The following is a 26,865-nucleotide window of genomic DNA, read 5'->3' as shown; positions in this document are numbered from 1 at the left end:
GGTGAGAGCAATGGGCAGGGTGGGGTGGGGGTAATTGCTCTGGGCAAGGGGTATATGTGTGTGGGATGAGAGCATTGGGCAGTGGAGGTGGCTGGCGGTGAGATTCATGGGCAGGGGGAGAGAGAGTTGAGAGTCCTAGGCAGAGGAGGAAGGGGGGAGAGTGTGGGGTGAGAGCCTTTGGCAGAGGGAGAGTGTGGGGGTGAGAAAACTGTACAGGGTATTTGGAGTGAAAACCTTGAGCAGGGGGGAAATGTGGGGGTGAGAGCTCTGGACAGGGAGGTGCGGGATGAACGCCCTAAGTAGATGGGGAATTAGGGAGAGTGCGCTGGGCAAGGGATGGCCCATGTGGACTGAGAGCCCATGGCAGCGGTGGAGTGTGGGGTGAGAGTTGTGCAGGGGTAAGGGCCATTGGCATGGGGGGATATGTGGGGTAAAAGCACTGGGCACAGGAGTATGTGTGGAAAAATTGTCGTGGGTAGGGATATTTGTGTGTGGAGTGAGAATACTGGGTGGTGGGTGTGGGGTGAAAGCATTAGGTGGGAAAGAGAGGTGAAAGCACTCCTCAAGGGTATGGGTTTAGAGCCTTGAGTGTGTGTGTGGGTGTGTGTGGGTGGGGGGGGGGGGGGGGGGGTAATGGGATGAGAGTCCTGGGCAGGGGGAGAGGAATGACAGCACTGGCAGGAAGGTGTGGTGGAGAGCCCTGAACAGATGGGGAATGTAGAGTGTGTGTACTGGGGAGGTGGTGGGGAATGTGGGGTGGAAGCCCTGGGCAGGAGGGGAGCGCACCAAGTATGAGGGAGAGAGTGAGGCATCAGCACAATGGGGGGGGGGGGGGGGGGGGGGGGTCCAAAGCCCAAAATGAAAACTTGCACCAGGGCCCAAGTGATCATTGATCTGCCATTGTGATCATAATAGCTGAGAGAGGATTCTTCACAGAGGCTAAATATGGTTTAGGTAATTCTGATTTCACTTCAGATGGCAAACAGGGGTTACTGATTTCATGTCTGTATACACAAAGGAACTCTATGAAGATCCAGGAACAGTTGAGTTAGTTCTAGTTTTTCAGTTCTTGTTTAAAAGTCTCTGGGAAGTTCCTCAATATAAAAATCTTTGAACAGAAGTACGGGGCTTGATGTTCTGACTGTTCACTGACATTGTATTGGTTTTCTACTGTTTACATTGTTCACAGTTTAGTGTTGGGTGCCTCTGACGGCTGCCTCCCTGTTAATAAAAAGTATTTTGACAAAAAAAAAAAATCTTTGAAATGTAAACATCCTCGGGCACTGTCAGGTGGGTATGGGTTTAGAGCCGTGGGGGGGGGGGGGGGGGGCGAATGGGATGAGAGTCCTGATCAGGCAATTGGGGTTTACACTTTTAAAGATGGTTATGGAGATAGTTTGCACACCCAGAGTGTATTCACCAGAAAATAAATCAAAATAGTTAAATGATTTCAGAGGCACTTTTATAATTAAATTAAAGGGTTTTATTTTGCTGCCAAATGGATAATTTTCTAGGTTCTTCACTTCCAGAAACAAGTGTAATTATTGAACAAACTAACCTTTCAATAATGCCAATAATTTCAATGAGAAATAACTTACTTCTGGTGCACAAAAATATGTTACTCTCACTCTAATTCTTAACATAGTTTGGAATAGAATCCGGTTCCTCTACAAAGATTAATTCTTAGTGAGAACAAATGTTGAATTTCTACTTTAATTCAAGAAATCTGATTCTTTATGTTAATTTGTTATTACAAGCCCTTTAGGAAATTCTGGAACTCTCCAGGTATTATCTTTAACCTGTTTTAACCTCTTGTGTGTCCATTTTAGCAAAATTGTGTCATAGTTCATTGGTGCGCACTTATCTTTGCTGGGTAATAACCTTTTAGAGCGCTGACCCAGGAATGATGTGAAGCTTTGGTGGCTTGTGATTGAGGAACAGCTCATGCTGCTTGATGGCACAAACTGGACCTGAACTACCACTCTTGACCATGAAGTCTCAGGATACAGTGGTTCACCTATTACGCTATCTCAAACCAAATCAATAATAAAGACCTCATACCATCAATCTTCCACAGCCTATAATGTTGCTAGTGTATGTGTATATAAATGACACTGGAATTCTTGCTAATAGAAATCAAAAAATAATTATTTCAACCCTGTCTAAGGATGCTGGCTTTGAGAGAACTCACAAAGTAAAGAAAACATTTAATCACTCTCTCTCTCACACATTCCACACTTATTTGCCAATAAAGGGAGGAGGAATAGCCTAGTGGTTAGAGCAGTGGACTATGAACCAGGAGACCAGCTGTCGCTCCTTGTGACCTTGGGCAAGTCACTTTACCTTCCATTGCCTCAGGTACAACAACTTAGATTGTAAGCCCTCTGGGGATAGAGAAATGTAAACTGGTGTGATATCTCAATTGAGATCAAATGTCGGTATATAAAAATAATAAATAAAGACAGGAACAAGTTGCAGGACTTCTATATTCCAAGTTATGTCAAATATTTTTTTCCTCTAAGGAAACTAATCACAGGACCTGTAAATAAAGGTACCTCTGTGTTAACACTGTAGCACCTTTTTCTACAGGTGGAGTGTACATAATCTAAAGTCTGTAGGATTTAATGAAAGTTTTTCTTTCTGAGGTAGTATGCACTTCAATTAAATCAGCTCAGAATCAGACCATCAGTCATCCACTTTTCTCACATCCACTTATCTATCAAAGCTGGCGAAAATACTGCGGACCAGCTATAGGAAGTTATCCCCAACTAATTTCTTATCTCGGAAAGGAATAGAAGTACAATAAGCACACTTTCACACCCTGTCACAAACAGCTGGGCTTGCCTGCAGCTTCTAACATGCAGCTTTCCCTGCCTCAGGCTCCATTGCATTCTCTGCAATTTCTAACACAACCCTGCTTCAGATTTCCAGCACAGCAGCTCTCCCTGCAGCCTCCGTCTCAGATTTTCAACACACAGCCCTACCTCAGTCTCTGGCATTTAGCTCTCCCTGCCTCAGGCTCCAGCCAGCTCTCTCGGCAGTCTGCACATACTTTCTGAAAAAAAGAAAATCCTCAGAAGAGATCCTTACTCCTCTGAAGTATCTCAAAAAATAGTTCTCATTTACTTTAACAAGCCTTCTTATCCACCAAGAAACCTTTTTTAAAAACACCTTGACTAAGGAACACAGCTTTCAAAAGAATTTTTAGTATGTTCAGAATATTCTTTTAAGGCAAATTACTTCTCAAATCTTTTTGTGCTTTGCCTCAACTTGGTGTTATTACACAGACCGGTTCATCTAGCTGCCTTGCATAGACCCTGGTGTGAGCTAGCATTATTATGACATTACCATGGCATTGTCTATGGGATGGCAAAGAGTTTTCTTCTTTTTTTCTCTGACTCTAAAAAAATGAAACCAATAAGAACCCCACTTGCACAGTTCAAAATCACACCAAACTTTCAAATTAGGTTCTAAATAAATGTATCAGTAGTCCTCTGTCTTTTCATAACCATATTAGCTATTTTAACATTTTTACAGCTAATTATATTTTTAACTTACATAATAAACATTTTTCCCCAAATCAAGAGTTAAATCCATATTTATATGATCTCACCTGGTGACCACCTCCACCAAACCCCAGTTTCTGACAAGTTTTTATGAACTTTTAAAGTTTAATTTTCCTACAGGCACTGTGTAGGCAGCCTCTCGCTGACAGCACTGCCCCAAATATTTGAGGACCCCCTTGGCCTGCACTGTAATCATGCCGGGGCTTTGATTACAGTCCTGACACTGTCTGCTGGCTTAAGCTGGTAGCGGCAGCATTCCCAGTGCTGCTGCTGCTGCAGTGTGGCACCAGCTGTTCTGAGCTGCATTTATCTATTTTTAAAAAAACACTCATCATGGCATTTCTGGGCTCTCTCTGGCTGCCAGGAGCTCCCCAGGCTCTCGTGGCCCCAGCAACAGTCGGGCAGGAATTTATTTTATTTTTACTTACTCCATTTATAGAAAGAAATTAAAAGTCTAGATTGATTCACTCTTGACCTGTAGGCAGGCAGTTATCTTCGAGAGAGCCTCTGTCTGTGACAGTAACAGTAGTCTTTGCTCCCTTGGCCAGGGCCAGTGCAAGAGTGTTTGGTGCCCTAGGCAAACATTTGGTCATTTACTCCCATCCACCAACTTACCTCCAGCACAGCACTTTCTCCAACACTCACTCCCTTCTTTGGTGATATTGGCACTGGGATTTTGCCTTCCCCAAAATTTTGGCACTCAAGGCAACCGCCTAATTTCCCTAATGGAAGCACCAGCCCTGCCCCTGGCTTTATTACTAATAGAAAGCAGATCATTCAGAGCTCAAAAACAAAGAAAGGGCCACTCTGAGATGCGTGAAATTGTTTAATAGATGAAAATTTATATATACACACTTAAATTCATTCTCTGGCCCAATGCTGTCGAGCAGGGAGGAAGCATCATTATTCTAGTGTGAATGCCCATCCTTATTAAAATATAATTCTCAGTTTCTTAAATTCCAGGATCCTAATCCATGCCGATATAAGTGCTTTCTCTAGATTATCCTTATAGTTTTTTGAGTGTCTTCTGTTGGATCGGATCTAAATGGCACATACGATTATTCATCACTTAATAGCCCATTTTCACAGTGACATTTAATCTGTCGCATGATTACCTGGGGCTTGATTCAGCAAAGGCAAGAAAGGAGGCTGTTGTCAAATAACTATTCAGGAAGATTGGTGAATAACCCCACCCCCGCCCCCCCCCAAAAAAATGCTATTCATAGGCTCTCAACAATAGCTTGAGCAGAGCTGCTTGGAAGGCTGAATAACAGCAAATTGGGCAATAATAAAGCTTTAGAAGCCCACCTGGTTGTGAGCCATGGAATGCATTATCAGCATCATCAATACTGTATGCATGACCCTGTTTATCCCTTCTTGGACATGCAAATTCACTCACATGACATCGGAACCTATAGAAAAAGGTAGGGAAATGGCATGGCGTAGGAGCTGGCTCCAATGCCAGAGCAATTCAAGGGCAAAAAGTCAAAAGCGCCTGCCCTCACATCTGTTTCCATATCACCTCTGAAATACTCCTTCACCAGCTCTGTAGGAGTCCATGGGGAAAACTCCAGCACTCACACACATTTCCCAAAACTAATATTACAGGGCAAAGAGTACCATCTGTGCCTTTTGAAGATTCAGAACATCACAAATAAATAAATAAATGGGCTCAGGGTTGGCTTTAGGGCTGTGCAACCAGTGTGGCTACACAGGGTGCTGCTTGTCCCAATGGAACTGGTGTAGACTAATATTTCCCAACCTTTTCACGCCCACGGCACACCTACATGAACAAAAATGCTGCGTGGCACACCAGCATCCTCAGCGCAGACATGGAGAGGACTGGAATGGACAAAAGAAGAACACTGAAAGCCACAACTGGCTCATTTCCGTATTTTAAAACAAAGGCAGTAAGGGGGAGGAGACTCACATACTTATCACAATGGACCGGCTCCCTCTATTTACAAGGGCTGGAAAAGGAAGACTTCATTGTGGTGCAGGCAGTTGGCTCAGTTAGTTACCCTGGCTGGTGCATGTGGCTGCCACATCTCCTCTACTATTGTTGCTCCCAACACTCAGGCCGATGCAGAAAGGGGCGTCTTAACTACAGCTGTGCGCTTTTTTTTCTGCGGGCAGACCTTACCAATGATGCAATAAGGAGTTTTACCTGTAGAAAATATGCTGGTAAAACTGGGAGCACTGCTTAGTGGCCTGGCATGGAAATCCCATGCAAATGAGGGCATTAGGCTGTACTCCCCAATGCCAGGAGGTGCGCTGGCCAAACACTGTCTTTCTTAGTGCTGGAAACCTAACTCCTGGGTCGGAGACGGAATTAAGTTTCCAGCGCTGATGTGCCAGCACACAGTGCCATTGGGACCAGCAGCATCCCCATCCAGGAGCACAGAGCGTCATTTCCGCTGCCTGCAGAGGACACCATCGGGGCTAAGACTATCCCTGCATGACTTGACAAGCAGACATATAAGGAAACCTCATCTCTACCGTAACTTTGTTTGGAATTAGGGATAGAGTTCTCCAGTGGTTTAGATCATTCTTAGACACCTAAAAAAGTCAGTATATCTGGAAAGAAATTTTGCTTGTCTCTGCAGATTTTAAATTCTGAAATACCTCAAGATTCAGTCTAATCATCTCTCTGTTTAACCTTTACCTGATACCCCTAGCAGATCTAATTGTTAAATATTGTTTTTCTTATGGTAGTATCTGCTACTCCATGCAGAATTCCCCCATGTTTTTTTCAAGGGTAGTAACTGCCAGTCTGTGCAATTACCTCCAAGCCTTATGATAAGGGTAGTAATATTTACAATCAATCAAAACCAAGCAACCGTCAAACCCATAAATTATTGTTAGCAACATTTATATTGGGTGAGAATCCTTCTTGATAAGTCAGACAGTGCTGCGTGACATGGATGACATTCAACCGGTAATTCCTTCAGCCCAGAATGACAATACCTAGCTTATTAATTAGAGTTTAGATGAAATTCAGAAATGGGTGTCTATGAATAAATTACATTTAACCCTAACATAAGCTCTCTTGGTGGAAAAGCCTGATCCAAAGGTTCAAACTTTCTTTGTTTTGGACAATGTAGTATTGCCATCTAGCGATTATGGGATCGATTTAAAAAGGCGCGCATGCACGGGCAGGTGGCCTCCTCTGCGCACAGGGGGGATTTTATCAATAGCGCACGGTGACGCGATAGGGCTTCTTAGTTCCCTCCCAGTCTGCTCCAATTAAGGAGCTGTCCCAGGTGGCCCCCTCTGCCCCCAGCCTGCCCCTTTTATGACCCCCGGCACTTCTGCGCGATCGGTAGATAAGAGCGTGGCCAGACCATTTAAAAAATGCGCTCTGCACGCGCTCAGCCCAGCCACGCGTGTATCTACCCATTTTTATGCATGCAGGGTTTTGAAAAACCACCCGTATTTGCTTAAGTCTAGCACAACACACTACAATCAGATAAGCACATTGCTATTGTTTCTAAGAGCACCTTTTTCTCTTTGAGGTCTTTTCGTTCGATTCATCCATATCGGAATATGACAGATCTTGCTTCAGTGATCCAGACAGTAATTATTAGGGATGTGCACAGCAAAAATTGTCGTTTAGTTTCTCATGTCATTCCCTGAGCACGCTTTTTTGGTTTTTTTTAGTTTCATGGATCTTTTTTCTTTTGGAAAATAGCGTGCACTATTTTTCAATAACAAAAACAAGAAAAGAAAACCCTGAGTGCCAGATCCTAGGGGTCTCCAGAGATGTCTGTCCAACCCACACCCCTTCACCAGCCCTGGAAGCTGCCATTTCTCAAATGGATTGGCATGCACTGAATCCATCATATGCAAATCTATCTCGTGCATATTGATTGTGCATATCCTGAAAACCTGGCCTGTTTGTGGCTCTTGAGGACCGGAGATGGCCACTACTGACTATGCACACGCTTAGATGTTAATGGTGAATAATATGTGTACGACTTCTTGTGTGCTCTATTTTCAACCATATGGGCAACTTTTGTGAGTGACATATTGCGGCATGTAAGTAGAGTGTGATATTGTCCCAGGTGCACCTATTAATAATGACACTGAAATGTCATGTGAAATATGTAATTTATGCTGGTGCCAGACTGATTTGATCAAATGTGTATTTGAACTGCAATTTAATATGCAAATTTGTTTATTGGCATGTAGCAGCCTATGAGTGACACACCAGTCCATTGAATACTGAATTGTGTATTTATATTGAATCAGGTGCTACCCTAAGTTTAAGTCTGGATCTTTTGGACCAGTAGTGTTGCTAATGGAATTTCAGCAAAATACAAAAGATTCCATGAAAGATATTTTGTTTTCTTTGAACCATTCTACTTCAAAATTGGATCTTTGCCCTCATTTACAGGGTCATTCATCAAAATGCATTATGGTGTTAATGCATGCAATTACGCGTTAACACATGTGATAGTAACACTGTCACACGGCACAAATGCAAATTTTGGGAAGGGGCAGGATTAGGGATGAGTTTGGACTTGATTTATGATAATGAGGGGCAATACCGCATCGTGCAATAGCATAACGCATGCTATCGCACAGTTTTAATGCTGGAAATAACTACACCTTTTTTCCTGGCATTAAGCTATGCAATATGCCCAAAACACCATAACGCAATTTGTGATACATTTTTGGATTTGTATTTCGGCCATTTCTGGGCTTGGGAGGGGAGAGTGGAGTGGAGAGAAAGAGAAAGCCCCTGGGGAGGCCCTCACAGTGTGCAACTATTTATATACCTATAGAAGGGGCATCTAATAGCTTGAGGTGAAATAGTGATGGTGGTTTAGGGGCCAGTTTTCCATGCAGAGTGAAGCATATGAACAGCATTGTACACCTCTGTGAAGATTTGACATCATTTGCAGTGAGGAAAGTCTCACAAAGATGACATTTCTACTATGTTCTCTCACCCTAGCTTGATGGACTCCATAATAGGGGACCATCAAGCTAGCCCGAGATAACATAGTACAAAATTTCATAAGAACATAAGAAATTGCCATGCTGGGTCAGACCAAGGGTCCATCAAGCCCAGCATCCTGTTTCCAACAGAGGCCAAATAGGCCACAAGAACCTGGCAGTTATCCAAACACCAAGAAGATCCCATGCTACTGATGCAATTAATAGCAGGGGTTATTCCTTAAGTAAACTTGATTAATAGCATTTAATGGACTTCTCCTCCAAGAACTTATCCAAATCTTTTTTGAACCCAGCTACACTAACTACACTAACTACATCCTCTGGCAACAAATTCCAGAGCTTAATTGTGCATTGAGTGAAAAAGAATTTTCTCCGATTAGTCTTAAATGTGCTACTTGCTAACTTCATGGAATGCCCTCTAGTCCTTCTAGGGGGCATTTTTGTGAGACTTTCCTCACTCCAAATGATGTCCAATCTTCACTGAGGTGTACTGTGCTGTTCGTACATCTCACTCTGCATGGAAAACTGGCCCCTAAACCACCACCTCACCTCGAGCTATTAGATGCCCCTTCTAGAGAGATATAAATACTTGCCTACTATGAGGACCTTATAGATAGGTTCTCTCTCTCTCTCTTATCACAATGTTCTCAAAAGGTTATTTTAGGTGATGTGTGTTCAGTCTCTCAAGAAATTGATCATGCAGTTCTTCAAGGTTGACTGATTTGTTCAATAATTATGGTCTAACATTTTTTTATTTATGCTGATGGAATACAGCTCTTTATTCCTATTGATTCAGATATGGAGGATTGTATCAATGATTGGCTTAAAATGATTCATACTTGGATGTCTCAAAATAGATTGTTAGTAAATCAATCAAAGACTTTTTAGGATAAGGAAAAGTTTTGATTTGTTTTTAAGACTGAATGGTGTTTCACTGTCCTGCACTCAGTCTGAGAGAAGTTTGGATGGTATTTTTGAGGATGAACTTTCTAGGTCACTGCAGGTTCCAAGAATTGTAAACTCCTATATTTGACTTTGAAAGCTCTGTGGAGAATTTCTTTTTCTTTTAATAAGACCAGCTGTAGATTTCAAGCGCTGATTACTTTTAGGATAGACTATTGTAATAATGTTCTTCTAGAGTTACCTTTGGCTATTTGTTTCAGACTTCAGTTGGTTCAGAATATGGCTGCCAGGATGATCTCTGGCACTAAGAAAGTTAATCAAATTTCTCCAATTTTGAAGAAGTTACAACGGCTACCAGTTCGATTCAGAATCAGATTTAAAGTTCTGTGAAAGGGAAGGGGACTCTTGTGCCTGGCATGGTTAGCATAGCCTAGTAGGCAAAACCACTAGGCCCATGTCGACAACTGGTGGATGCATCTTGGGTTGGGACAGAGCTGGGGTTTCTCCTGTAATAGGTGAAGCCCCAGCAAGACTTAGGCAATGGACCTACAGGAACAAGAAAAAGAGTCCGGGGCCAAGCTGAGATCAGAGCAGGCAGCAAACAGAGTCGCCAAGGGTTAGGGCAAGCAGCGAGCAGCACGTAGTCCAGGTAAAGAACAAGGATCAGTGGCAGGCAGCAGACAAGAGAGTGGTCAGTGTTCGAGGCAATAGTCAATGGCAGGCAAGATTAGTCCAAGTCCAAGGCAGATTTCAAAACCGGGAAGCAGGCCAAGACAGCCAGGGCAAGGAAGATAGGACATGGAGGACTACGGCAAAGCTGATGGACTAGGCAAGGCAGATGGACAAGGCAATGGGAACAGAGCAACAGTGGCAAGACAACAAGGCAAGACAATGGGGCTAGGAGCAAGGCAAGAAAATGAGGCAAAAGAAGAAGGAGAAGCAACACACATTGATAGACAGAAGGACCTATTGCTGAGGCGAGTTGCTGGAGTTTAAATACCCAGCTGCATGACATCACCAGAAAGCTGGGCTTTCCCACAGTGGAGCCTATAAAAATCTGTGCACTGCGTACAAGCGCACCTAAGGAACTGCGCAGTGTGGTGGCAGAGGAAGTGCTGGTGGTGTGCCTGTTGTAATGAGAAGCTGGTGGCGACTTCAGCATTGGGGGTGAGGTTTGCGGCATCTGGGGTGAGTGCGGTTGGCCACGGGTCTACTTTACAGCCAGCCAAATGTAACAGTACCCCCTCCCCTCCTAAGCCCCCCTCCCTAGACTTCAATGTTTAGGCTTCTGGGGGAAATGTTTGTGTAAGTCCTTTACCAGATGAGGGGCTTAGAGGTTCACAGCAGTTTCCCAAGAGTTCTCTGACCTGAAAGTTTTCCAAGAGATGAGGTATTCTATTTAGTTGCAATGTCTGCAAGAGTCTAATATCTCCTGTATCTCAAATTCTGTGTCTGTCTCAGATAGCACTTCTGTGGGACTAGGAGGTCATTGTGATAGCCAGGAAAGTATCAATGGCTTTAGAAATTAAACATGAAAAACACTATGTATTTTCAACCTTGCTGGTAACTTCAACTGGTAGGCCATGGCCCCTACTTTCCGTAGGATGGGACACGATACAAAAAACCTGGGTGCAAACTTGGTTGAGGGAGTTTTGAATTGCAAGTGTTGTGTGCTCAGCTGCACTAGATCTCCAGGTTTAAATTACGGTGGCAGGCAGCAGACAAGAGAGTCACCATTTATTAGCCTGTTTTTTTAATCGGCTAGTTTCCTTAGTGAGCAGTTGGTTGGTCCTTTGCCAAAAGTCTCTGAAATCTTGACTTAACACATTGGCTACAGGGCAGGGTACTAAGAGCAGAACTGGGAGAGGTATGTGGGGGTGCTTGCCATAGATAATCTGAAAGGATGTTGACCCTGAGAATTGCCTATGCTATGTGGTTGTTATGGCAGAACTCTGCACATGGGAGGCAATAGCCCAGTCATCCTGTCACTCTTTGACATATGATATTAGAAAATTCTTGAGGATCTGGTTGATCTTCTCCATCTGCCCATTCCCTTGCAGGTGGTATGCTTATGTGAAGACCAAAGTGAACCCAAATTTCTTGCAGTGACGTCTCAAAAACCCCAGTCCAAGAGGATATGAGATAGGAGTCCATGGAGGCAAAAGATTTGTTGCACAAAGAGTAGGGCCATTCTGGAGCAAATGGCAGACCAGGAAGCAGTGTGAAGTGAGCCATGTTGGGGAAGCGATCTACCACGACACATATTATGGTATAGCCATTTGTTGGGAAGAGGGGGAGGGGTTCTGTGACAAAGTCAGTGGACAGGTGGGTCCAGGGTTTCTCAGGATCTGGCCATGGCTGTAACAACCCTCAAGGGCAAGTATGAGAGCTCTTATGCTTGATCTACCTTGCGGCCGCCAAATGTAACATGCTGCTCTTAGTTTTTCAAACATTTTATCACCTGATTCCCGATTATTCGAGCTCTCAAATTGCCAAGTACAAGCCTATGTGTGATTTATGTTCTGAGTCTATAGGATTACTTTTTGTTCCCCCTGTTAAGATGGCACATCTGACATACTAGGAAGCAGGCTTTTTCTTCAGTGGTCTAGCACTTTGGAATGCCCTACCTAAGGAATCACATTTAATTTCAAATTTTCCTTGTTTAAACAACATTTAAAAGCTTGGTTGTTTAAAAAAGTTTATGCTCTGTAAAGCTACAGGCATTCTTTTAAGTTATTATTTATTTTGACAAATAATAAACCAACACAATAAAATCCCAATCCCCTGCCTACCCCTCTTTCTTAATTTGTTGATGTAATTTGAAGAATGTATTTTAAATTGGGTTTGTCCTTGTTTTAAGTTGTAAATTTATTTTATTTTAAACTTCTTTTTTTTTTTTTTTTTTTTTTTTAGAGTATTGTAGTGCTGTAAACCACTCTGGGTGTAATCTATGGTAAGGTGGGTAATAGGTAAAAATGATGATGCATGTACATACATCAGGTACATTGTGCATGAATCTTTGGACTCATTATATTGGATGAACTATTTAGATGCTATGAATTTGTCATTCTTTTCTTGTGGCAGCAGGAATAATCAGTAAAAGTGGCAACTAATAGTTCTGTGAATACCAACAAACAGAATTTTGCATAAATTTATTTTATGTATATGTGGGAGATAATGAGTCAAAAAGCAAAAACTATATGCAAAACAGCTACTGCAGTCCTATTTCTCACACCTATATAGTGCTCTCGTATGTTGCTATATTTTTAACAAAAGTTAAAAAAAAAAAATCACCTTTTGCTAATTTATGAAAGGTGCAAATGTACAAAATACTCTTGAAAAGCTTTTTATCTCATCTTCAACATTTTCCAGGCAATGATTTTCTTTCCAAAAATGCAAGGCTTATGTAAATCTTTCATTTACAGGCAAACCTTAATGACAGCACTGTGTGCTGCAATGCAGGAAACCAGTATTCAAGGCTCCTTTTCCTTCAGAGCTGGGGGAGAACAGGTGCACCAGGGAGGTAAGGCTTTCAGACATGAAAAAGGAGGAGAAAGGAGAGAGGCCGGGCCAAGGCAGGGTCATCCTGTACTCTATTGAGTGGCTCTGAAGGCTTCAGTCTGGTTGCTATGTTACTCCACTTGCACATTCAGCACCGACCCAATGTAGGAATCATAGCTCTTGATAGCTAGTCACAAATGTATTAAGTTAATCTAATATAAAGGTATCATATACAGTTCTATTTGACGACCTTTACTCCTGTGTGCTTAGAGGAGAATTCTCTTTCAGCCACGGCAAAGAAGAACAATCTGGATGAGCAGTAATCTTGGAAAGGAAGTTGGGTGAAAAACTGACCCTAAGTACCAAATTTGTTCTACTTTTCACTCTTTCAATAGTATTACGCTGACAATGAAAACTACAAGGTCTGTTTTGTCTTTAAGCTTTTTCACTTGGTCTGTTTTGTTCATACGATACATGGTCAGACTCAAGAACCATGAGCCATAGCTGTTTTACAGCAAAGCAGTTTCCTGCAGGGTGCAAATTCTTTTATGGCAGGGCTTATAAATGGAGGTAAAATTTGTATTTTTCAAGGACAAAGCACATCATATAATGGGGTAATACTGTAATCCCAGTCACTGTCTTCATCTCCAATCTACCACATCTCTCTCCTCCTCCCCCATGCTTCTCTCCCATCCAATCTTGCTTTCCCCTTTTCTCTAATACAAGTTGCCTCTCCCCTTCCAAAAAGTGCATCTTTCTCTTCTTATCCCACCTTTCCTGAGTCCTCTCTTTCCTCCCCTCTCTTCTCTTTAAACTCCTGTATATTCCTTGCCTTCCATCCTTCCTCCATGACCAGCACTTCCTTCCCCTGCAGCCTCTTTTCTCCCTTTTCTCCATCCCATGTAACACAGTAACATAATAGTTGGAAGACAGGAACCTCATGGTCCGTGCACTCTAAATCTATCCATTTCCCACTGCAGACTGTACTGGATCTTCAGTCTTCTCCCCTTCCCTGCCTTTTCCACTGCCCTCTGTATTTGTCCCAAGTGGGTGATTGAATTCTGTCACCTCTGATGGTAGCTGATTCCATGAGACCTGCTGGCATTGCACAGTTCAAACCATGCCTTTCTGCAGTATCGGTGTGCACAGACATTTTTTTTTGTTTTGTTTCAAATAAATGAAACAAAAAAAAAGATGGAATAAAAAAAAAAAAAAGGAAATATAAAAACCCACTTGGTCCCTTTCCCCAGTGAAAAAAAAAAAAAATCTTCCAGCTAAGTGACAATGTCTGAATATCTGGCCCCATTCAGCAAATGCCTTTTAGCCAGATAACTACTTATCCAGTAGTTTTTAGTTAGTAGGCTAAATGGTGTGTGGGATGAGGGCGTAACAGCTAGCTAGCTAGCTAACTTACTCCGGGATTCATCATTCTGCTATAATGAATTCTCTAATTAATCCATAACAATCTCATGGTGACTGGAATCAAAAGCTACTGGGTACTGAGAATATTTTTTTTATTCTTAATGGGTGTTATTTGATGTGTCTGCTGTTGTAAAATATTTTATTGGTGTTTGGGAAATGTAAAAAAAAAAATATGAGTTAATTATAGCAGAATGATGAGTTGTGAATAAAAAGGGGTGGGGTGATACTGAGCAGGCGGCCACATTGAGCCACGCTGCCCGCTAACACCCTCATAGTGCCAATAGAAAAGCTGTAAAACATTATTGCTCGCAGCAGTACCGACATCAAAATTGTATTAACCCCGCCCTATCCCCTCCCCTTTCCCTCATTTAAATCTTAACGTTGCAATGTGGTAGCCCTAACGCACGTGATAACGGCCCATCGCGTTTTGATGAATGACCCTGTTAGCTGGATGAGTGACAATAGTCACACTTATCTGTCTGAAAATTAGCTGGATAAGTTAGACCTTTAAAGCTATCTGTGTATATTCAGTGGCATGACTGAGCCGCTGAATATCCCTACTAAGTTAGCCAGATAAATCCAGGCCTAAGTTAGCCAGATAAACTTATCAAAATGCACTAAATATCGCATGCGATAGGAAAAGGGGCATGTTTTATGGTAATAGGCCTATCACAAAGTGTGCCATCTTAGTGCTTCGCATAAGTATTACGTCAGATTGCGATAAATTTTTTGCACTTTACGGTAAGTACCACAATTGTTGCAATTCCTACCTACACCACTGAGGGGGGAGGGGAGAGAGAGAGAGAGAGAGAGAGAAAGAGAGCACCTAGCTATAAGGCCCTCATACTAGGTAGGTATTTATACCTCTATAGGAGGCCACCTAGCTACTCGACGTGAGGTTTAGGTATTAGTGTAAGGGTTAGGGGCCACTTTGACATGCAGAGTGCGATGTTCGAACAGAACAGTGCACTCTTGTGAAGATTTGATGAACTTTGGAGTGAGGTAACTCACTCAAAGATGAGATTTGTGCAATGTTCTCTCAATCTAACTTGATGTTACCCAGGTAGAGTAAATCAAGCTAGGTTGAGAGAACATTGCATAAATCTCAGTGTTGCTTTTCATAGGTAGGGTACTCACTGAGTGCTGGCATTTAGTGCTGTTTGGTATGGAGGTTTACCATATTGTAATTGTAATTCAGTTTACTCATGGTTTTCTGAGGGTCAAGCCCACACCCAACACGCATCATAATTCGCCTAATGCGATATGGGTTATAAGGGGTGTTTTTTAAAAGGTATACGCACGTAAAACTTTAAAACCCGCTCCTGCGCACGCCAAACCTATTTTGCATAGGCCTGGCGATGCGCGCATGTCCCGGGTCTTGAAAAAAGGGGCGGGGTGGGACGGTCCGGGGGTAGGACCGAGGCCTCCGGCACAGCAACTGTGCCAGGGGATCACACACTGGCACTCGGCTGGCGCGTGCAACCTACGCCTGCCCAGAGGCAGGCGTAAATAAAAAAAATAAAGATGGGGGTATTTAGGTAGGGATGGGGGGCGGGTTACATAGGGGAAGGTGGGGAGGGGCGGAAGGAAAGTTCCCTCCAAGGCCGCTCCGATTTCGGAGCGGCCTTGGAGGGAATGGGGAAAGCCATTGGGGCTCCCCTAGGGCTCAGCGCACACAAGGTGCACAAATGTGCACCCCCTTACGAGCGGCGACCACGGATTTTATAACATGCGTGCGGCTGCACGCGCATGTTATAAAATCGGGCATAGATTTGGGCGTGCCAGGTTGCGCGCACAAATCTATGCCTGTGCGTAATTCTTAAAATCCAGCCCAAAGTGTCCTTTATGAGTTTTTTTGCAGGATTTTCTGGTTGGCATCCACAGCAGCACATGTAAATATAATATACATGCTGTGATAGGTGTGAATGTCTTTTTCCATGTAAAATCTATTATAAATTCTTAATTTTAATTGTTTGTGTGTGTGTGAGGAGGGGTTGAATGGGAGGGTGTAAAGCTGTAAGGTAACACCTATGCATCAGCCCTGGCTGTACTGTCTGCATGCGGGAACATGGGATTCCATCTGGAGTTGTGCTGCTTTGGGTTAGTGGCTCTCCCCAGTATTGGCCAGGCCTTAATTTTTCTTTTTAAAGCTCTGGAGGAAGAGTATGGATCACTTCTAGTCACTTCTCTGTTGGAATAGTTAGGCAGAACAGAGCCTGGGGAACTATACAAGCAGCAGACTCTGTATAGCTTACAATCAATGGGAATGCGCTGGGTGGTGGTGGCTGTGGGTGGGCTCATGGAAAAATGGAAGCAAATTACAGTCAAAGAGCGAAGGAGTGAGCTAGGAAAAGTTGCCTGTGCAATGTTGGGAAGGCTTCTGTCTGAGGTACTGGGCAACTGGCTATGGAACCATTGAGCCTCCTAGAGAGTGGGGATGCTGAGATGGGTGGGAATGCAAAAGGGAGGGGACTGCTGTATTCTGGGGCAGGGCTGGCAGCAAGCAAACATAACCCAGCAGTGCTGGAGTGGGGGTACTCACTGTTTGAGCACATTAGCAGCAGCACAACAGCGGAATGTGCATATCTGAGAGAGAAAGAGAGTGGGTGTGTGTGTCAGAGAGATCTGCATAAACACACACACTTGGTTTCTGTGAGGGTGGATGGATGTCTTTCTCTGACACAATATGTGTGTGTGTGAGTGTTTTTCTGACACACATGTACGCACACACAAATACACACACTCGCTCTCTGTGACACACCCACACATTGAGAACAAGAATGTGTGAGGGTCTCTCTCTAGGTCAAAGAGACATACACACACCCTCTTTCTCAGATACAGAAAAGTGAGTATTTGTGTCTGAGAGACTATATATGTCTCTGACACTGACTGGCAATGTGATTGTCTCATTAGTTGGTAACTTGTTCAAAAACAGATTGATTGGCAAGACACTAACACCAGACCAGGAATCCAGGATATTATCTGCGAGATGTAACCGAACTTGGGGTTGGGGGCAACTGATCGCATGGGTGGACCAGTAACTGCATTTTAAGGATGTGCAGGGGAAAAAAAATAATTTTTGTTTTCGGTTCATTTTCAGGAGTTTTTTTCCCATGAATTTTGGTTCATGGATTGCTTGATTCATTTCATTTGGGAGAAAAAAACAAACCAAACTATAATAGCAATGATAAAAAAAGGCCGAAAAACAAAATTGAGGCCTCCCACTCAGAAAAATTGCTGGCCAAAATCCCCCCTGGCCCACCCTTACCCGGTCTGGTGGGGATTCTCTGGTGAGGCCTAGGTCCAGGCTGAAGCTTCGGCCTTGCCTAGACCGAGGAAGCCGTATGTCACGGCAACCTCGGCCTAGGCAAGGCTGACACTTCAGCCAAAGCCTGGGCCGAAGCCTAGGCCAGAGCCCAGACCCAGGCCTGATTTTGTGACTCAGCCTGGCGGTCAGGTTCTGATGCCGGTGCTTTGGCCCGGACCCAGGCCAGATGCTACAACCTGACCCAGAGGCTGGGTCCAGACGCCTCGGCCTCAATTGGAGCCTGGACCTAGACCCAATGCTACAACCCAGCCTGGAGGCCGGGTCCAGTTGCATGGGCCTCGGCTCGGATGCAGGCCCAATGCTGGAGGCTGGGTCCCGATGCCTGTGCCTCGGTCCGGACCCAGGCATGATGTCTGGGTCTCAGCCTAGTTGGAGCCCGAACTCAGGGCCAACACCTAGACATAGGTCTGATAGATTTTGTTTTCAAATAAATTCAAAGAATAAACTTCATTTCATTTGGAGGTTCCCCAATTGATTTTGGCTCCCCCCCCCCCATCCCAGAATGAAACAGATTTGCCTTATTCATCATGTTTTTAAAATTTGTTTGAAATGAATTCACATCCCTACTGTATCTCTGTATACTCACCCCTGGTTTAGGGTATGCTTACTTCTTAGTTATGTTGGAGATTTTTTGACTCAATTTTGCCAGGCTGTAGGTCACCAGATGTACTTCTGAAAAGGTCAGTTTGGCTTGCTTTTGGGAGCTGTCGAAGCATGCGCTGTAGGGAAAGTATACGAGAAATTCAGATAGCCCATGGGCTGGTTTTGAAAATATCTCCCAGGGTGATATTTTCCTGCAAACAAAAAATAAAACCCCAAACTCACCCCAACCCTTCAAATTTAATTAATTGCAACCTCCCCCCCCCCCCCCCAAAACTTGCCGAAATTCCCTGGTGGTCCAGCGGGGATCCCGGGAGCGATCTCCCACTCTCGGACCAGTAATCAAAATGGCGCCGATGGCCCTTTGCCCTTACCATGTGACAGGGGCTATCGATGCCATTGGCTGGCCTCTGTCACATGGTAGGAGCAATGTCACATGGTAGGAGCAATGGATGGCCAGCGCCATCTTAAAAAATGGCACGCGCCATCCATTGCTCCAACCATGTGACAGGGGCCGACCAATGGCACCGATGGCCCCTGTCAGATGGAAAGGGCCAATGGCACCATTTTGATTAGTGGCAGCAGACGGCCTGAGAGGGGCAAATCGCTCCCGGGACCCTGCTGGACGACCAGGGACTTTCAGTAAGTCTGGGGGGGGGGGGGGGGGGGGTTTGCAATTAATTAAATTTGAAGGGTTGGGATGGGTTTGGGTTTTTGGGTTGTTTTTTTTAATGTGCCCTTTCTTCCCCCCCCCCCCCCCCCCCAAAAAAAACGATAAGATAACCACATGAAATTTCGTGGGTTTTCTTATTGTTTCGTCGCCTCACACCCCCCCCCCCCGAAACACGACGAAATAGGAAATTTAATCTCTATTTCCTATTTCATCGCAAATGAATGCACATCTCTAATAAGAAATACTTTTATGGCCCTAGGGGAAACAGCAAACTTACCCCCTCACACCCCCGGCAAAGGGTTATAACTGTTTCAGAGAGGAACTTCTACTCTCTCTCTGTCTGGGTCTTTACATACCCTCTCTCACTCCCACAGAGGAAGAGCATGACTCAACCATCCTCTTCCAGGACAGACTTTATCACCACTCAGCTCCTGCTGTGTGTGCCTCTGCTTCCTCTACCGGCAACACCAGAGAGCTATACCCCGAAAGGAAAAGGTGCAAGATTAGAACATTCTGTACTCCACAAGGAATGTATTTACCTCTGTAGTAAGGCCAAAAGGTCTTATAAGAAGAAAAGCAGAGGAATGAGGGTATGAGACGGAGCAGAGCAGAAACACAGTGTAAAGAGAGAGAGCAAATGTGCAAGTTTATGAATTATAACCTTTATTTAGTACTGCAAGAAAGATGTATTTCAAGCATTAAAACAACAATTTCTTGTAAAACTTTTGAAATGACAATGTTTATATATTTTACCATTTTCTCCTCTAGACCAGTACACTTTAGGTGCCTCACGTTTGGTACCTTGCTTGACGCTTCAGCTCAAATTTAATCACAATAAAACTTACCTTTCTACCAGTTTGTCCTGAAAATAGGGTTGTAGCCAGACTGCAGAGAGAAGTAAACATGAAGTTGCTTTCTTGTGCCATCCACTGGCAGGATTTAAATGCTGCAGTTCAGAACATTTCAATTGAAGCATTTAAAAATATATTAACCTTTTATAATTATTAACCACCAAATGCAAGAGTGCCATAGCAGCAGAATGCGCGATGCAGCGGTGTCAGGGTTTAGTACGAGCGGCTCTGCAGCAAATAGTAAAATAAGCCTAAACGTTTTTACCCATGGATGGTCTAAAGTACTCTTCTATATCTGTAAATACCAGGCTAGGCAATTCTGGCATAGGATCAGGAAGAACAGGTTGAGCAAGGTGTTTTTCTGGCTATGAACACAGTGGAGAGCTTTTGTGCTTTGCTGGAAACTGATTCCTGGTGCCATGGGCAATAAATTAGCAAGTCAGTCACTGAAAGCAACTTTGGCTACCTGCTGCTCCCTATCTCCAAGTCCTCAGGCGCACTGACAGATGTCAAATGAGTGTTCTCCAGCTTTATCTCAAAATGTACAGAGAATGGACAGAGACCAGCTGGCTGAAGTGCCGCAAGTGGAAAATGAACAACAAAACCAACCACAGGAAGAAAACAAACAGCACAGCCAAACAAAGCTGGTATGAGTAGAGCATGCCAGAAAAGCACTGGCTCTGGGTTTTATGATTTTGCATATACGGTATTTCTGGCTGACAGTTTCACGTCATTTAGTTTTGAGGCTCCAGGCTTTATTAGTACTTTTCTCTGGGCTGCTGCTTTAGAGGAGGTGGATAAAGCCTGCCATGTTTCAGGTCTGCTTTTCCTGAAGCTTTTTTTTTGTTTTGTTTTCAACTTAAACGTTTTAAGGCTCGCTGTTTAAAAGTTGCTTCAAAATATGTCCACTTAGAGGAAGCTAGAAAGCACACGGGGCGCTCTTCTTCTAATGGAATCATGCAGGTAAGGCGTAATCTTTGTCCACTGTCCCTTAGGGCAGAGCTTTTCAACCTTTTTTTATATCAGGGCACGCTTTCAAGCTTGCTTGATCCTGGTGGCGCACCAAACCAAATTTTACAATGTCACGTACATTTATATCTGCTGATCACTGGTCATGTGCTTGTGAGACTGCCAGCAAATTAACTTTTAACTAAATTGAATGGTCTAAAAATCCTAAAATATAATTAGACAAGTTTAGAAATGCATAGGATGTGGATGACGGCAGGATCAATGGTAATGTATGACACAACATTTTCGTGATTTTAGCTTCATTCCCCAGGCCAGCTTCCCTCTTTTTTTTTTTTTTTTTTTTTTTAATTCTGCTTCCATATCCCCCTGCAATCCTCCACTCCCCAATGATATTTAAATTTCCTAATGGTAGTCGGTCATTGGAAACTCCATCCCAATGCACCTAGTCTTTTTGATCCAAACATACGGGCCGATTCAGTAAAGTCCGTGGGAGAGCGGGCGAACGCCACTCGCCTGTGCGTGCGATTCAGTATTTAAATTATTTTTATAAACTGCCTATGAATAAAGGTTCAAAGTGGTATACAATTCACAATGACATGGTGGATGATTTTGTTTTTATTAGTATGGAGACTTGAATCTTCTCACCCATAGTGGACTTGATAAAGTATTGAAGTATAGAAAGAATATATATTACATAAGTGTTATCATGGAAGATCTGTAATACATATATACATACATACATATAGCAATTTTCAAAAGCATTTAAACACTTAAAACTGGGTTTTTTACATGTAAATGCACTTTATGCATGTAAGTGAGCTTTTGGTAATTGCTACAATATGTCTGTCATTGACTACTAGACAAAAGAATACCCGCTTAAGAGCACTTAGTGTGAATAAATGGGTTTTAAAAATTGCTATGATAGTATGTTAAATTTACATGCTAAAATCCTTTGAAAATTCACCTGTCTGCATGTAAGTAGTATTTTGCAAGATCCTGAAGCATACATGTAATTGGAGTCTCGTGGGTAAATGTTAAAGAGAATAAAAGCGCTGATTTACGGGCATTCCAAGCCGGGATTCCGCAGTTTGTGCACAAGTTAAAAATTTGCAAGCGGTATATGGGCATATATTACCTAACTTATGTGCATGCTCTTACACTTGCTAATTGAGTCACAGACCTGAAATTGGACTTGTCGTTTGTCTGCAGGTTTTGGGTAGGAGGCAGGGGCGGTTCTATAATGAGGTAGGGTGAGGCGGCCACTTCAGGCGGCAAGATTTTGAGACTGTAAAATTGCCCCTGAAACCCTCCTGCCACAGCCGGGTCACACTGACTTTATTATGCCTTTTTTTTTTTTACTTCCCGGCGGCAGAGAAGAAGAGGGGCTGCTGGTGCTGCGGCCCGAAGACCAACCTGCAGGGCCACAACAGAGCCATCGTGCCACGGCCGGAAGACAGCTGTGCAGGGCCAGAAGAGAGGCCTGCAAGGTCACGGCAGAGGTCATCCTGGACGGCGGCGGCTGAAGAATGAAAGAGGTGCCACGAGCTGCCGCCGGAGTCCAAGCCGGCGGTGGCTGAAGAAACAGAAGAGGGGCAGCCAGAGCCCAAGCTGGCGGCAGCTGAAGAAATGGAAGAGAAAAGCAGCACTGACCCGTCGAAAGTGTGGTAAACACAGCCTTAGTAAGTGGAAACAGCAGGGCCCCACTGGCATCGCTGATGATTCTGGTGGGGCCGTGCTACTTTTTCATTTACTAAGGACCGTGCTTACCACATCTACAATTTCAGCAGGGCTGCACTGCTTTTATATTTAACTAAGGCTGCACTTACCATGCCGGCAATTTTGGCAGGTCCTCGCTACTTTGGAGGAGGAGGAGGAGCATCCCTGAAGAAAGTAATCCAATTCTGGCACATCCCCGTGGCTGGAAGTCGTTCCCTTGGCCACGGAGGCTGAAGAAGGCGATTACTGCTGCCCAACAGGCAGAGATAGCGTGTATGCGGGAGAGTGAGCGTGAGCTTGTATGTGGGATAGTGATAGAAAGCATGTATGCATGTGTCTGGGGGAGAGTAAGAGAGTGTGTGCTTATGTGGGGGAGAGAGAGAGCATGTGTGCTTGTGCGTGGGACAGTGAAAATGTGTGCATATGTATGGAGAGAGAGCACGTGTGTGCATAGGTGTGGGAGTCTGAGCATGTGTTCTTGTGTGTGGGAATGTGAGAGAGAGCATGTGTGCTTGTGTATGGCAGAGACAGAGAGCATGTTTGTGGGTGAGCGAGAGAGAGCATATGTGTATGTATATGGGGGAGTGACAGAGAGCATATGTGTGTATGAGAGGGAGCATGTGTGTGTACGCAACTACCCCAGTTATTCTCTGCCTGCCAATCCATGACAATTTCAGGGCATCTGGAAATCAAAAGTTCCAAGGTATGGATAATGGGGAATTTTATTAAGTCCTTATTTTAATTGTTGGGTGTTATTTGATGTCTTTTTTGAAATATTTTATTGTTGTTTGGAGTTTTTAATTATTGAATGCTATTCTATTCATTGTTTTGAATTATTCTTTTTATCAGTATGGTTTTACTAATTTTGTTTTATGAGGAATGGTAATGTTTCTGTTTTTTATATTGTTTCAGTACATACAGAATTTGGCTTGTTGCAGTTTCTAGTTCAATTTTTGTCTGTACATTTCTATTTATACTGTATGGTCTCTTTATTCTGTATTTGAGGAAGTATCTGTGTTTTGCATGTGTGACTGAAGTGAGTTATTCCATTAGTATGTAGTTTCTATGTAGGGATCTATAGCAGCTTGGCTTGATCTGTTTTCCTAATAGGAGGTTTATTACCATTTTAGGCCTGGTGTAATATTAGTATTAACTTTCATATGTAGGGTGTTGCTGTTTGAGTGCTGGCAGTTAGTGCTATTTTTATATAGAAATTCTTTTTACTTGTGGCTAAGGGTCGTGCCCTTGCCCAAGACACATTACAGTAGGCCTAATACCATATAGATTCCAAGCATCTCTTGCTTTGTTGCAGGGTTTTCTGGTTGGCACCTCAGAAGTGCATGTAAATATAGGAGTAAATTTTTAAACATACGTGCGGGCGTACATGTGTAAATATAGGAGTAAATAAATTTTTTAACACATACGCGCGGGCGTACATGTGTCGCTGGGCCTTTATAAAATAGTGTGCGTACCCTCCCCCCTACGCAAGTAAATCCTCTGGATTTAGGCGCATAGGGCTTTTAAAATGCGGCCCATAATATACATATTGTAAATAATATTTTTAACTCAGAAGACACTGCTTTGAATGTTCTTTTTCAAGTAAAATCTGTATTATAAATGCAAAATTTTTAATTGTGTGTGAGGAGGGTGTGATGGGATGGGTGGGGGTTGCAAGGCTATAAGTTTTTTTTTCTAAGGCCTCTAATATCCTTGCACTGGCCATGGACATTGCTGTACAAACTTTTAACAGAATCTTCCAACTCGTGGTGTCATGTCTTGTGTAAAAGGGGAGGCGGGGGGCAGATTTTTACTTGGCCATAGGCACCAAATTGCCTAGTTACAGCTCTGGCTGAAAAAATGGAAGAGAAGCCCAATTTTCGCCACCGGAACCTGGGAGAGTGATGGGCAAGAGGAAAAAAGAGGCTGCGAGCCACTGCCAGAACCCAAGCCAGTGGCGGTCAAAGAAAAGGTAAAGGAGGCCACAGGCCACCACCAGAGTCCAGGTTGGTGGCGGTGGAAGAATGGGAAAAGGCACAATTTGTATGTGTGTTGTGTGTGTATGAGGCAGCCTCTTTGTGTGTGTGTTGTGTGAGGCAGCCTCCTCATGTGTGTGTATGTATGTGTTGGGTGTGAGGCAGTCTGCATGTGGAGATTGTGTGTGTATATAAGAGAGGAACATAAGAACATAAGAAATTGCCATGCTGGGTCAGACCAAGGGTCCATCAAGCCCAGCATCCTGTTTCCAACAGAGGCCAATCCAGGCCACAAGAACCTGGCAAGTACCCAAACACTAAGTCTATTCCATGTTACCGTTGCTAATAAGAGCAGTGGCTATTTTCTAAGTCTACTTAATTAATAGCAGGTAATAGACTTCTCCTCCAAGAACTTATCCAATCCTTTTTTAAACACAGCTATACTAACTGCACTAACCACATCCTCTGGCAACAAATTCCAGAGTTTAATTGTGCGTTGAGTGAAAAAAAACTTTCTCCGATTAGTTTTAAATGTGCCACATGCTAACTTCATGGAGTGCCTCCTAGTCTTTCTATTATCCGAAAAAGTAAAAAAAGGATTCACATCTACCCGTTCTAGACCTCTCATGAGGGGTGTGTGTTGTATATATGTATGTGTGTGTGTTTGTATATATATGAGGGTTTTTTTGTATATGTGTGTGTCTATGAGGGAGAGTGCCTGCGCACATTTGTGTGCATATGTATATATGTGTGTGTGTGAGGTTAAGGTTGGTTCACCCTCCTCCAATCTACGACAATCTCAGGAGGACTGTAAATCTAAAGTTCCTAGGTATGGAGCGTAAGAGATTTTTTTTTTATCCTTGTTCGTTTTAATTATTGGATTTGATATATCTGCTGTTTTGAAATATTTTATTGTTTGGTAATATTTTAAACATTTTTATACGTGTTTTTAAATGGCTGATTTCAGCAGCAGATTTGACATTCTTTTTATTGGTATGTTTAATCTTTTATATTTCTTGATTGTAGTTGCATTGCTTAGAGTTTGGCTTCTTGTGATTTCCAGTTCAATTTTTGTCTGCACACTTCAATTTATATTTTATGATCTCTTTATTCTGTATTTGGTGAGAGTCTATCTGTGTTCTGCTTGTGTGACTGAGGCTTTAGATGTTCTGCTAGCATATAGTTTCTGTGTAGGGATTTATAACAACCTGGCTTTAATCTGTTTTCCTAGTAGGAGGTGTACTGGTGTTTAGAGCCTGATGTAATATTTGCAGTATTGTTTTTTCATAGGTTGAGTGCTGGCAATTATGATATGAAAGGCTTCCCATATTGGAATTGAGGTTCAGTTTATTCCTGGCTTTCTGTGGGCCAAGTCCATACCCAGTGCACTTTACCATAGACCTAATACTATATGGGATCCAGTAAACTGCCTTTATTACAATGAGAAAGGTAGTTTATTAAGTTTATTAAACTATTATTATTGAAAATGTGGTTTGTTTGTTTTTTGCAGTGTATGCCTATATAATATATGCTGTAAGTGATAGTTTTACTTCAGAAGATTGTACTTTGTCTATTTTCCATATGCAATCTGCATTTTTAGGTTGGGGAAGTTAAATTTTAAAATGGAAAAGAATGCATAAGTTTTAATTATGTGGAGAAAGAAGGGAAGGGGGAATGAAAGGCTGTAAGATTTGTCTAGGGCATCTAATAGCCTTCGCCCTAAGAGAGAGTGAGTCACACACACAGACTCCCACCATTCACCAATCTCTCACACCCCAGGGGGCAGATCCTGGAGAAGGGTGGGAGGCAGGCAATAGGGAATGGAGGAGTCCTATTTCTAGACCCAGGAGGTAGGGCGGCCAAAAGCCACTCCACCCCATTAAACATTTCTCCGGCGCCCCCTAGTGTGGACACTGAAGACTGAGAACAAAAAAATAACAGGCCCCAAAACTGAGTGGTTAGAGCAGTGGGTTGCAAACAAGGGAAGCCAGGGTTCAAATCCTATTGCCATTCCTTGTGACCTTGGGCAAGTCACTTCACCCTCCATTGCCTTCCCCTGCCCTGGCACTCAGTGATTTCACCTGCAACGAGCCATGGCGGGGGGGGGGGGGGAAACGGGGGATGTGCCATTTCGTCCTTTGCCTCAGGCAGCAGATTGCTTTGAGTCGCCCCTGCTGGAGGTCTGGGTTAAGTGGTGGTGGTGGTGGTGGATGATCAGGGTAGAGTGATGGAGAGTCTAGGTGTAAACTGGTGGAGGTGTCAACAAATGTGGTTATAAGTATGCACCCAAGTATTTTTGTAAGCGGAGTCTATGCATGCTTTATAAAATACCTGCCTCTGTGCATACACATCACAAATAAGTGTGCATGATTTTATACAACAAATATTGAAAGTATGCAGCTTC

General features: G+C 43.3%; 1 long non-coding RNA gene across 1 annotated transcript in view; it reads left to right on the top strand.

Annotated features, from left to right (window-relative positions):
- LOC115075110 overlaps window positions 1–26,865 on the top strand; it is a 77,715-nt gene that overhangs the window by 39,097 nt on the left and 11,753 nt on the right. Inside the window, exons 3-4 of the long non-coding RNA XR_003852429.1 lie at window positions 12,342–12,386; window positions 12,854–12,951. This is a non-coding gene — a long non-coding RNA (uncharacterized LOC115075110). The remainder of the gene's footprint in view (window positions 1–12,341; window positions 12,387–12,853; window positions 12,952–26,865) is intronic.

This window comes from Rhinatrema bivittatum, chromosome 1 (assembly GCF_901001135.1).
Source record: "Rhinatrema bivittatum chromosome 1, aRhiBiv1.1, whole genome shotgun sequence".
Lineage (NCBI taxonomy): Eukaryota > Metazoa > Chordata > Amphibia > Gymnophiona > Rhinatrematidae > Rhinatrema > Rhinatrema bivittatum.
Note: the sequence above shows the minus strand (reverse complement) of the source record. Positions and strands in the feature narration are given on the sequence as shown.